The sequence below is a fragment of the Erithacus rubecula genome (genome assembly GCF_903797595.1).
Source record: "Erithacus rubecula genome assembly, chromosome: 3".
Taxonomy (NCBI): domain Eukaryota; kingdom Metazoa; phylum Chordata; class Aves; order Passeriformes; family Muscicapidae; genus Erithacus; species Erithacus rubecula.
In genome coordinates this window covers 112,614,175-112,626,218 of record NC_136689.1, presented here as the reverse complement: position 1 = coordinate 112,626,218, position 12,044 = coordinate 112,614,175, and the positions used below count along the sequence as shown (strand labels likewise).

The window sequence follows — 12,044 nt, the reverse complement described above, 5'->3', positions numbered from 1 at the left end:
CAATCTGAGTTATTGACAATTAATATTAAGCTGTATCAACCTGCTATTAGAATACACTTCTTAAAGTTGCCTTACAGAAGTGTGGGAGTTGCAGCATCCCTAACTTCAAAATAATAGTAATTTTTTTCCACCATTTACAGGAGTGACATTTCAGCTTCAGAAGTAGACAGATTTACTCTCATCATACTAGCTAGAATGACTGTTTGATTTGGTTTTATCACCTGTATTGTCAGCTTGTAGCTCTCCTTGATTAAGACACTGAGCTGACTGTAAAACTGATTAGAAAAAACAAACAACTAAAACTCCACCAATACCAGGGATAATTTCTACTTTTTAGAAACTCACTGGAAATATTTCTCCCATAGAGTCTCCCATTGAGACTCAATATGTCTTCATGGGAAACTGCCCACATATAAGGTTCTTGATGTGTCCAATCTGCCAGGGCTGGTGTTTCAGTGGAAAAGAGAAATATTTTATTCAAAATTCCTTTTTTCAGTATATTGTAGCTTTCCTGAATACCTAGTTCTGAATTTCATTTTGATTTTCATCCTTTACGTAGAATTTGTTTTTACAAGTGTAAGAAGAAAATCTGCTTAAGCTGTTATGTATGAGCAAAATGGTACAGTGAATCTCTTACATTTCAGTGACATAATTAGCAAGAGGCTGTCATCGAAGTCTGTGTAGCTACACTTGTGTGAAATAAGATCAAGGTCTGTTTCAATGTGATATGTGTGTGGGGTAAGATCAAGATTCATACAATTTTTCATCCATCACAGAAACAGACAAGCAAACACTCCTCCCCCCCAACTGCTTAACTGATCTCTCTTTCTAATTTCTGAAACAGAAAAATTGGTTTTAAAAATTTAAAGGGAATCCCTCAGTGAAAGGCATACTTTTTGTATTTGAAGAAAGCTGTTTGGAAAGTTATGAATTATTAATAGCAAAACAACCATTTCATTCAGCTACTCCCCTGGGTTCAGCATTCTCAGATCAAACAATGGGGAGAGTAGAGCCAAAGCATTTCTTGGTCCCAGATTTGCTCAAAGTTATGTTGCAGGACCTGGAAGTCAATGAGCACAAAGGATACCTCAGTTCCCTGCTCTGTGACCTTGCATGCTATTGATAAAAACTACATTTTGGATGCCACAGCTGCAGCCCCAGGATGAAATCCCAAAATTTAAATGCAGAGTGTTTCTGCATATTTGCTTAAAGGACATTTGTGGTGGGAGATAAGCTTTTCATTTAACAGCAATATGAATTGGACTTTTCTGTGGGTGACACAAAGGAGAGTTTATTAAGCATCTTCTTTCTGTATTCACTGTGGAGCTGGAGTTGGAAAGAGCTACCTGCAGAGCAGAGTATCTGATGATTGATCAGCCTGGGAAAACTCAAGGAAAGACAGAGCTGGGAGAAAAGAGGGCTTTGAAAAGGCACCATAGAGTGCAAATTATTCCAGAAAACAAGTCCCCAGGTTTTGAGGGGTAGTCCATGAGTGCATTCAACTCTTAAAGAAATTAGAGCTATAATAAAGGTGGGTTCCTTATATAAAAATAAAGTAATGGCTATTTTCTTTACTCTTGCCTTTATTAGACAAAATTAGAATAACTCCAATGGTATCAACTGAATTCCACTGTTGTAAAATTACAGGCCACAGAGAAACCAGGTTAATATTTTGTGACTGAGATCTCAAGTTAATGGTGACATCAGCATTTTCTTGCATAAATCATGGGTTTAGTCACAATTGCCTCCAAGAGCTAGTTAGGAGAGCTAGGAGTATTTATTTAGGGTGACACTGTTATTGGGGACTGTGGTGCCAGGGTTGGACCCTTCCTAGTTTTAACAGCAAGGGTAGAGTATGGAAACTCATTGTTCCCAAGGGTGTTAAGCAGAAATATGGAAGCAAGAAGCATATCTGGGGTCTGCATTAGCTCTGGCTTAGGACTCGGTAAATGAATTACAGCACCTTTAGCTTTCCTGTAGCTCAGTGTCTTAGGGTGACTACATGATGCCTGTATCCTCAATTGTCTGTTCTGTTTATGTTGATATTGATTTCTGCACCTTTGAGACTGGTTCTGAGAGCAAAGAGGGGGAACAAGAAGTGTGCAGTTTGTTTTCAGAGACTGCACTCACTCCTGAGCATTCCTGCTCTTGGACAGCATGGACAGACAGCAGGAGAGCTCTCCATTACTTTAAAGTTAGTTTTCAGCTAGCTGAGGCAGAGGAGTTTCCCAGACTGTGTTTTTTTTCTTTTTCTTGGAATTGTTCAAACCTGCTCTGGACTCAAAACCCACAAGAACACCAGGAGCTCACACCTGTGGTCCATGGGGACCTGGGATGTGGCATTTCCCTACTCTTCAACCATTCCACCTGGCCTTCAATGCTTCCAATGTTTGAGCATTCACAGCTTCTCTGAGAAAATTTTTTCAGAGTCTCATTATAAAAAAAAAAAATATTCTTTATATCCAATCTGAATCTGTCCTCTTCTAGTTTAAAAATATTATCCCTTGCCCTATGACTACAGGTCCTAGTAAAAAGTCTGTGACCATCTTTCTTGTGAGCCCCCTTTAGGTATTGGAAGGTGCTGTAAGGTTTCCCTGGAGCCTTCTCCAGGCTGAACCATCCCAACTCCCTCAGCCTGTCTTCATAAGAGAGGTGCTCCAGCTCTCTGATCATTTTTGTGGCCCTTCTCTGGACCTATTCTAATACATCCAAGGATTAGCAGCAGATAACAGTCACACACACACACACACACACACATACACACACTTCCCAGTGGTTCATCCATTTTCTAAGAGTTTATGGGACTAAAACTGTCTGTACCTCATTTTCTGTCCCCATCTCCACCAAGATGTTTCTTTGGCAATAAGGTAAATTCTTGAGGGGTCAAATGTAATCTGCTCCAGAAGAAAATGAGAGTCTTTTTATTGTTTCCCCAATTATTTAATGTCAAAAAATTATTCTGCCTATTTTTATTACATTTTCCTACTGTTTTTTAACTTATTTAAATGCTCAGAATTATTCCAAGGTAAGTGAGATACATTCATTTCTTGTCAGATGTTTTTAAATGCATTTCAGAGATTTCTGATAGTGAGCTGAGCTATAATCATGGATTACAGTTATCTATAGATTATCCTGATCATCACCCGGGACAGACTGCACTAAAACACTTTATTGGTGTGAAGTTATATATTGCAAAATAACCTAAAATATGTAAGGACAATTTTGTCACTCTCAGAATCACAGGGCAAATCATGGAGTTAGCAATACACACTAGCAACATTGCCTTCAAGGAGCCTGATATACATCAGTGAATTATTTGGTTCTCCCACTGCTAACCTTGACAATAAATTTAGTGCTCCATAGCTACCCAGTTTAACTGTCACTGCACTTTCTCAAATGGTTCTGATTTATTCTGACTCCCAAGATATAACAGAAGCTTCATCTCCATTTTCACCTCCTCCCACACATGGCAATTTCTCCATCTCTTCCGGTGTTGTGTACAGCTCTGATCCATCTGCCAATTTTTTAGATGTTTACATCTTTGTTCAGTTTTGTACAGGGTTGTTTTTTCTTCCAAATAAAGATACTGGCCTTCTTTTCACTATTTTGAATATTGTTGCTGTGTTTTGGCACACCAGAGTGTATTATAGTCTCAACAGCTGTTTTTCTATCTTGTGACTCTTTGTTCCCAAGAGACTATTTGCTCTTCTAATGTCTTTTCACAGCCACTTATATTAAACCATCCCTCCAAAGGAACAAAATTCAGCCTTAAATGAAAAAAAGAATTACAGATATTTGAAACACAGCATACTAAAACCAAAATAAGAAGGGAAATTTCCACCACAATTGTGGTGTCACATACAATTTTGGCTAATTCATTTTCATTCCCAGCAAGGGAATGACAAGGGACAGTGAGTGTCCAGCATGGGTAACATACTAAAAGTGGGATACAATTTTCAGACAAGCAGCTTATATTTTTGCATGATCCTCAAAAAAAAAAGTTAATGATAAAATATACAGTAATATTTACTATACAATATAAAACAAAAATAACACTTTTTCAAAATATGCAAAGCAATTTTCATTGAAAGATTTTTACATGCCTTACTGCTCTCTCTTCAGTGGCAGCTTCTGGGTCAGCATTCAATCCCTATTTGCACAGCATGTCCTAGAAAATTGGGCCAAAACTTGCCTTCAGTGATGATGGCAATTGTGTGAATCATTTTGTTCCTGCCCACTTATCAATCCCTGCAACATCACTTGATTCTTTAAGCACCTCAAGTCCATTTGGCCCTTCCCCATCCAATTCAGTTCCAGAAAGATTTTAGCTGTCACTTAATCCACAATGTTTTCCATCCAGTCCAAAGCCTATCTGCCATGTGAAATTTCATTAGCACAATTTTCAAACTGAGAAGGCACTAACATTTCATCCTCACCTGGTGTTAGGAGGTATGACTGCTAAGGTTTGGTTCATTATATAATTCCTAACTCCTAGCATTTATACAGATATTAGCAGCTGAAATCATGCCAGAGAGGAAGGGAGTGGGCAGGGAGGGAGGGAAAATGGTAATACAGAATGATTTTTTCTCAGAGTGTGGGTGTCATCTCATTAAATTTCCTTTTGAAAAATATTTTGATGTTAATTCTGGAAAATCTCTTAGGGCTATGTTCTGCTTGGCAGGGGTTGCTCCATAAGGAGAGGGGAGGATGAATCCATCCCTGTACCTATAGAAATGGTTCCTATGGCCCTTTGTGGCCTTATGGTACCTTAGTAGAAACCTGCACTGGAAGTGGAGTAGTCAGACCTAGAATGAAACCTACCCCAGCTCCATAATCCAATTTCAAAAGAGCAATGAGCAAAATTGAAAAAAAAAATTTCTGTCCTTGGCTGCGAGAGCCTGGCATCTTCCACAGATTGTGGGGAGGAGCACAGCCCCAAGTGATTTGTCTGAGATCCCAGAGGGATCACAGAGCTGGGAACAGATCACATCTCTCCTGAGCCATAAGCCCACATGTTAACATCCAGGGAATCTTTCCCCATCATCCACTTGACCCTTTGTCAGAATTTATCTTATATATTCATGTCTCCCTTGTACTGAGGGGCCCAGAAGAGGACACAAGACTCCAACTCTGGCCTCACCACTACTTCTCTGTATTCTTTCCTAAGGGACTAGATTCTCCCAGCCAACATAAATGAGTTAAATATTGCAAGTCTTTCTGCTCCAGGTACTGGTGCTCCTGCAAACCTTCTCCAGGGATTTGTTGCTTCTTGTCATTATGAAAATAGTAAATGTTTGTGACTGTAACAGCTGTGTGGGGAATTTGATGGTTTCTCTCATTTTCCCAGGGTAGAATCTCCCAGCTCAGGTACAAAAATCAACATTTCCTTCAGATCAGTAAAATCAACACATGAATTTCTACTCTTTCGATAATATTCTTGTTAGTTTTAGCTACAGATTGCCCTCAGGCTACATCTAAATGTCCATTGGTGGTAATTTAGTCATGGCATAGCACAAAAAACAGCAGAAACTCAACTGATCTTCACTTCTCTCTGCACAATATGTAGGGCAGGCGTGTCTGCAGCACTAACCTGAAGTTGTCCTGCTATTCCTACAAGCTGCCAGGCAGGAGGAGAGACAGACAAATTTCTTCTAAACTTGTAGAAATAAAGCTTAATATAACTTTATAATACTGCGTGGGTTTGTTTTCTCTGTGGAGGAGCATATCAGACTTAAGGAGTTTATTTCTTTAAATACTACTGAAGGAAAAAAAATAACTAAGCAAACCAAAATCCCACTAAAGTGTTTGGAAATCCTCAAATTAAATCAACTGAATAGCATTAGATCAAGAGGGAAAGGAATTACAACTCATCTGATGAAAACCATGTGAACTTCTGCTCAGTTTTTCCACTCTGTAAGAGACTAATGTTGCTTCCTTTTTTCTTGTTTCATTTTAACTAGTAGTACCCAATTGTCACTTCTTGTTTGTGTCTATGCCGGAGAGACACAGTACAAGGCTGTGAGATAAAATAAAACTCACTTGCCAAGCAATAGCACAATTGCTTCAATAATTGCATGCTTAAGTTAACAACAGCATGACTTTACAATCTTTTTGAAGGAAATATTCTCCATCCTTTTATGAGGCTGATCATTACTATTTCAATTGCCATCATCCTTTTTTGGAAGATGAGGAGGCTGCTGTTACATATTTCAGTGAAATGACGTCTGTGTTCAAGGCATGTAGAGTTTAAGGAATTATGACCCAGTGCTATGGCATGGATTCTGCAGCTCCTCCACTGCTGAACTCAGTTGCACTGCTTACACTACTGCTCAGCAGCACTGTGCTACTCAGAGTATCCTGTCACTGAAACAGATTTTAAGTTATAAATTATGATATAATAAATATAATAAATCAAGGAGGTTTTTTTATAAAGGTGGTAGTATCTTTCATTGCTTTGTGTTTGCCTTATGAAAGTCTAATTTTTAGAAAATACTCTATAGTTTTTAGAAGAAGATGAGTCAACAGAATTCAATAATCATCAGCATTTTATAGCAGATATATGACAGCACAAGCTGCCCCTGTAAACTTCAAGCTGGGATACAGACTGCAAATGAGGAAAAGCTCTACAAGGTTATCTGACTTATTATTATAGGAAAAAGTAACTAGTACCTTCGCTATGCAGTGCATGGCATAATACTGTTACATAATATCTCATGTAGATGTTGGCATTGTATTAACTTTTAGTACTGGAGATAATCCATGTTATCATCTGATTACTCAGAAAGCACATGAAAGCAGACTTTCTGTAATTTAATTTTTCCTTCCAAATATGATCCTGTCACTATTTAGTAATGGACAAGGAGTAGCCATCTGCTCCTTAACTTAATTATTCACAGAGCTTGTTAAAATTGAGGAATCAGCATTTTGAAAAGGGGAAACTCCCTTTCTCCTATGACCTTCCTCACTCTCTCAGGATTAAACCATTGCAAACAGAATTAAAGTCAGGCCAGTAACACGCATGGGGTTTCTCCAGCTGTTATTTGCTTTGCATTTATTTTCTGTATGAACACCCTTGCTTCTTGCAGAGACCAAAACTTAATTCTTGACTAACTGCAACAAAAGACCCACACACTAGGCATGATTTACCTCACTTCTTCCCTGCACCCATCACTGTTTACCACTAAGCAGGCAGTACAAGTGACTGACCTGGCACCTTCCCCCCTCCCTTTAATCGTTCATCCCTCTTTGGAATGAGTACAACTGGCCAAAACAGGCGTCAATTTGCTGAGGAGCAAACAGGTATTTGCTACTGTTTGACAAGCTCCTGTATGTCAGCTCTTGGCTGTAGCCCTACCTTCATCAACTTAACTCCCAGTTTTAGCCCTTTCCTCCACATGCCTCCCCAGTCTCAAATTGGATCTGGACTTTCCCTTCCAACTTTTCCTTCCTTGTCCAGTTCCTGATTTTTGTCCAAGCTGATTTTTACAGTCCCATGCCCCCTTTCAGGAAGGAGTGAGGCTGGTGATGGAGAAAGAAGACAGGAGAGGAAAAAAGAGTAAGAAAGTAGGAATATGGGGAAACAGGGGCAGGGAGGAAAGGAAGCAAGGGAGCAGGTCAGGGAGGAGAGCAGACAGGGAAGGCAGAATGCAGGAAAGCAGAGAGAATCAGAAGTGGGGCAAAGACAACTGGAGGAAGAAGAGACAGGATATATAGGAGGCAGGAAGCAGTAAGCAGGGCAAAGGGAGGCATGGGAGAGAGGTGAAGCAGAGAAGGGAGGGGAGGTAGGGAAAGTAGAGACTGAAGGGCAGAGAGAGGCAGGGGTTAGGATAAGGAGACAGGGAGGGAACCGGCCAAGTAAGAGGCAGAGGAGGCAGAGCAGGGAGTCAGGGCAAGCATGAGACAAGCAGTGGAGGCAGAGAATAGGGAAGGCAGTGAGCAGGGAAAAGAGGCAGTCAGGGCAAAGGGCAGCAGAGAAGAAGATGCAGGAGAGGCAGGCTGGCAGACAAGAGAGGTATGCTGTGAGGCAGGAAGTAGGGCAGGCAGGGAGCTGGGCAGGCAGCTAGCAGCCAGAACTGGCAGGGAACAGGTGGAGCAGGACAGGCAGCAGACTGGACAGGGAGTGACAAACAGGCAGCAGGCTGGGCAGGCAAGGAGTAAGGCAGGCAGCTGGCTGAGAGCTCGGCTGGAAGGAGGCAGGGAACGGGAGGGAATAGGGCTGGCAGGAGACATGGAGCAGGATGGAGCAGGATAGTCAGGAGGGTAGTCAGGGGGATCAGGGCAGGCAGGAGGGGGCAGGGGGCAGCAGGGCAGGCAGGAAGGGAGCAGGCAAGGAACAGGCAGGAAGGAGCAGGGCAGGAAGGAAAGGGGAGCAGGCAGGGAACAGGCAGGGAACAGGGTAGGAAGGGGGAGGAAGCAGGGAGCAGGAAGAGGGAGCAGGGCAGGCAGGGGGAGCAGGAAGGAAGGGGGAGCAGGAAAGAAGGGGGAGAGGCAGGGAGCAGAGCAGCCAGAAAGGGCGAGCAGGGCAGGAAGGGGGAGCAGGAGGGAGCAGGGCAGGAAGGGAAGAGGAGCAGGAGGGAGCAAGAGGAGCAGGAGGGAGCAGGCAGGAAGGGAAGGGGAGCAGGAGAGAGCAGGGAGGGAGCGGGAGGGAGCAGGAGGGAGCAGGAGGAGCAGGAGGAGCAGGCAGGCCAGCAGGGAGCGGAGGCCGGCGGGCAGTGCCCAGGCCGGAGCTGTCCGCCCCGCGGTGCTGAACCGCCGCATCCCGGCCCGGCGGGGCGGGGAGCGCCGAGAGCCGCCCTGCGCAACCCGAGAGAAGGCAAATGCAAATGCAAATACCTGCACAGCGCCGGCAGCTGCCGTGGGGCGGCGGGGGGCTCGTGGGGTGGGCTTTTTCCCCCTGTAGATGTCCTTGCTGCTGAGCTGCGTGGGCGAGAAAGATCTCCCGGCTCCCAGGTTCCGGCTCAGATCTCTCTAGAAAACTGAATGAGCGAGCGCCAGCTCCACGGGGCTGTGATTTTTTTTTTTCCTTTTTTTTTTTTTTTTTTTTTTTTTTTTTTTTTGGTAGGAGGCGTGTGTGCCAGAGCCTGGGTCCTTCCACCGCCGTCCCCCTGGGTCCTAAGCCCTCCTGCCGCCGGCCGGCTGCCTCCCGGCGGTCCCGGCGCAGCGGGATGCGGACTGGGAGGGGTGGGAAGGGGCTGCTGGCGGCCGGGAGGGCTTAGCTCGGCGGGCTGCCGCCCAGAGGCATTGGCTTCACCGCCTGTTTGCTAGCGTCGCCTCTTTCCCAGCGCAAGTCGGGCAGAGCACAGCCTCCTGCGGCACTTACGGCAGCCGTGGAAAGGGTGTTCTTAATGGGGCTGTATTGTCGATGGGCCGCCTTAATGAACATGGCAGCCTGGGTTCGGAAGAGAAGTTTGTCTGGGTCGGACTGCAGGGACTGTCAGCAGCAGCATCCCCAGCAAACGTTTAGTGAAGGATGTAAAAAACAGGTCAAGCTTCACCCCTGCACTCTCTCAGCCCCTCTTCCAAGTACTTCGGGTTCGGGAATTTCCCAAACAATGCAGTGCCTGTGTTTTCAGTATGAATTTGTCCTCCTTGAATTCTCACTGTGTCTCCTAGAACACTTACACATTTCTAGAATGTCCTTCCATAATGTCCTTTGCTTAGGTCATCTACCTACTTCACAAACTGTTTTGTTAGAGGGATATATAAGCTTTATTTAGCTGGTGGTGTGGAAAAAACAGGAGAAGGGAACTTCTGTCATTAAATTAGGTTCTGAAAACCACTTTCTGCACAAGCCTCATAAGACCTGTATTAAACTGTGCTTGAAAGACTTTGGGTGATGTAATGACCAAATTCACACTCATATGCTTCTAACAGCACAGTAAACTAATTAAATGTATCAGCAAAGTGCATTTCTTCTTTTGTTATCCCTGTACATTGTGGAGCACAATTCCTGGGAATTGGTGGATTAAAGTTGACTTGTTTTTTGTTCTTTTTGCTTTGGACACGTTTCCTAAGTCAGTTACTGAAGGATCTTGTATAGTGAAAACTAAGTGGTAAATGATAAAGATAACAAATTCTGCATAGGAAATGGCTAAATAAAGTAGGAGTCTTCAGCATGGAAAAAAAGGAGAGAAGAGTAAGTGTAGATAAAATAGCAGTGTGAGGTTTTTTTCCTCATTCATAGTATTTCATAATAAAGAGCAGCATGAGGAACATAGACCTGAACAATATCTCAGTATCGTTTCCTGTTTTAGGAGTAGGAGAAATTAAACCCTCTAGGATCTAGCTTTGATTCAAACAAAAGGACATACTTCTTCATAAAATATTTAGTGAATTTGTGGAACTCATTTCCACAGGAATTCACACTTCAGAAAACGTATCTGTGGAAGAAAAATCCATTAAGGCCCTTTTAAACATGGAGCCAGAACCTCTGGCTCAAGAAGACTCTGTTCCACAAATTGCTGAAGGCTGGAGTAATATTTGGGAAAGGATGATCATATCTATGCCCTGCTCTGATTCTTTACCTTAGACATCCAGTGCTGATCACTGCTGGAAATCAACACTGAGCTGGATGGACCTTTGATCTGACCCAGCACTGGCTTCTCTTATATTCTTACACACAAAGTAGACTTGGAGAATGTGAACACAATTTGATTCCTTTCAGCTTTGTTTTCTCCTAAAAGGGGAAGATCCAGTGGTTTTCAAAGAGTCTACATCAAAAAGTCATCCCAATATTAACGAGTAAATGCAAAAGGAATCTGTGGGAAATCTGACTTGTGCTTTGAGAATGATTTCCATGCAGAGCCATTAACTTAGCCCACAGCATGTGTAAAACTGGAATATGAGGTTTTGCATCCTGTGACCCAACCACATTGACTAGAAGAGAAAGAGCAGAAGCTCAAAGGCCAAGAGCTTAAAACTCTCACAAGAGCATTTGTCACAGCACTTGATGGAAAAGCCCCAGAGAAGTTAATACTCAGTTTGTAAGTAGTCTCATTAGATTATTATTTTCTGCACAGAGATCAGTTTGGAGATAAAACAATAAGCACTCTGTTTTCATAATCCTGTTCCAAGCTTCTACTCTTGCACATATGATAAAGATTAATGTACTAGCTACTGTAACTATGCAGTACTTCCCTGGGAATTGTTAATAATATTAAGTGGAATGAACATGACTCTATAAACCAACTGCCTTAGGCAGTCAAATGAGTTGCCAAATTGGATGTATGCTTAATATTTGGGGATTTAATGTTTTTATTCAGTTTAATTGATGTGGTTTTTTTCATCCCTTACTGTTGCTGTTAAGTGACCAGTGCCTGCTGAGCCCCTGGATGATTGACATGTACTACAATACTGTGATAGAAGCAGATCTCTAAATATAATACAGCAGGGCCTTATATTGATCCCAGTGCAAATATTCTTAGGTTTCTTTCTCATCACCACTTTATCACTTCTTCATCACTTTGTACAAAATATTCTCTGTACTCTGAGACCATGCTCCAGGTCATATCATTCTCTGCATTGTCCCAGTCATTACACTTCATCTGATGTTACAATCTCAGGAAAAAACAGTGTCAAATAAAAAAACTTTGAGTTTCATGAAGGTATTTCTGGGACATTAGGAGCTCCCTTATTGGTATGCACAGACTGGAGCTGCAGCCCTTTCCCATTTACAGTGTTGAATATACACACTAAGGGGAGAAAAATATGCTGGTATCCACAGTTTGTCAGTGAAGGCATCAGAACTGACTGCAAACATGAAGGGAATAGATCAGTTTTAAAGGGGAGGATATTTTATGCTGCCTTTTCTGAAAGTAAAACAGAAATTTGATATTAAATTTATTCTAAACTTTCCTTCCCTATTGCCACACATGTTGATGCTCTGTTTAAAAAGAAACAAACAAGGAGATAACAAACTTGAAAAGAAAATGTATATTTTTGCCACCAGTCAAAAGGATCCAAGTACCTTAACTATCAAGGAAGCCATGGAAGGTCAGAGTAGCTGATTGCTCCATAGTCTAGTCATGATAAATGGTTTCTGCTCT

The 12,044-nt window shown here is 42.4% G+C and overlaps 1 protein-coding gene across 1 annotated transcript in view; it reads right to left on the bottom strand.

Moving 5' to 3' along the window:
* Positions 1-9,326, bottom strand: part of CLVS1 (clavesin 1) — a 100,688-nt gene extending 91,362 nt beyond the window's left edge. The window contains exon 1 of the mRNA XM_079301829.1: positions 8,833-9,326. The gene's annotated coding sequence lies outside the window, so the exon portion shown is untranslated. The remainder of the gene's footprint in view (positions 1-8,832) is intronic.
* Positions 9,327-12,044: the final 2,718 nt, after the last annotated feature.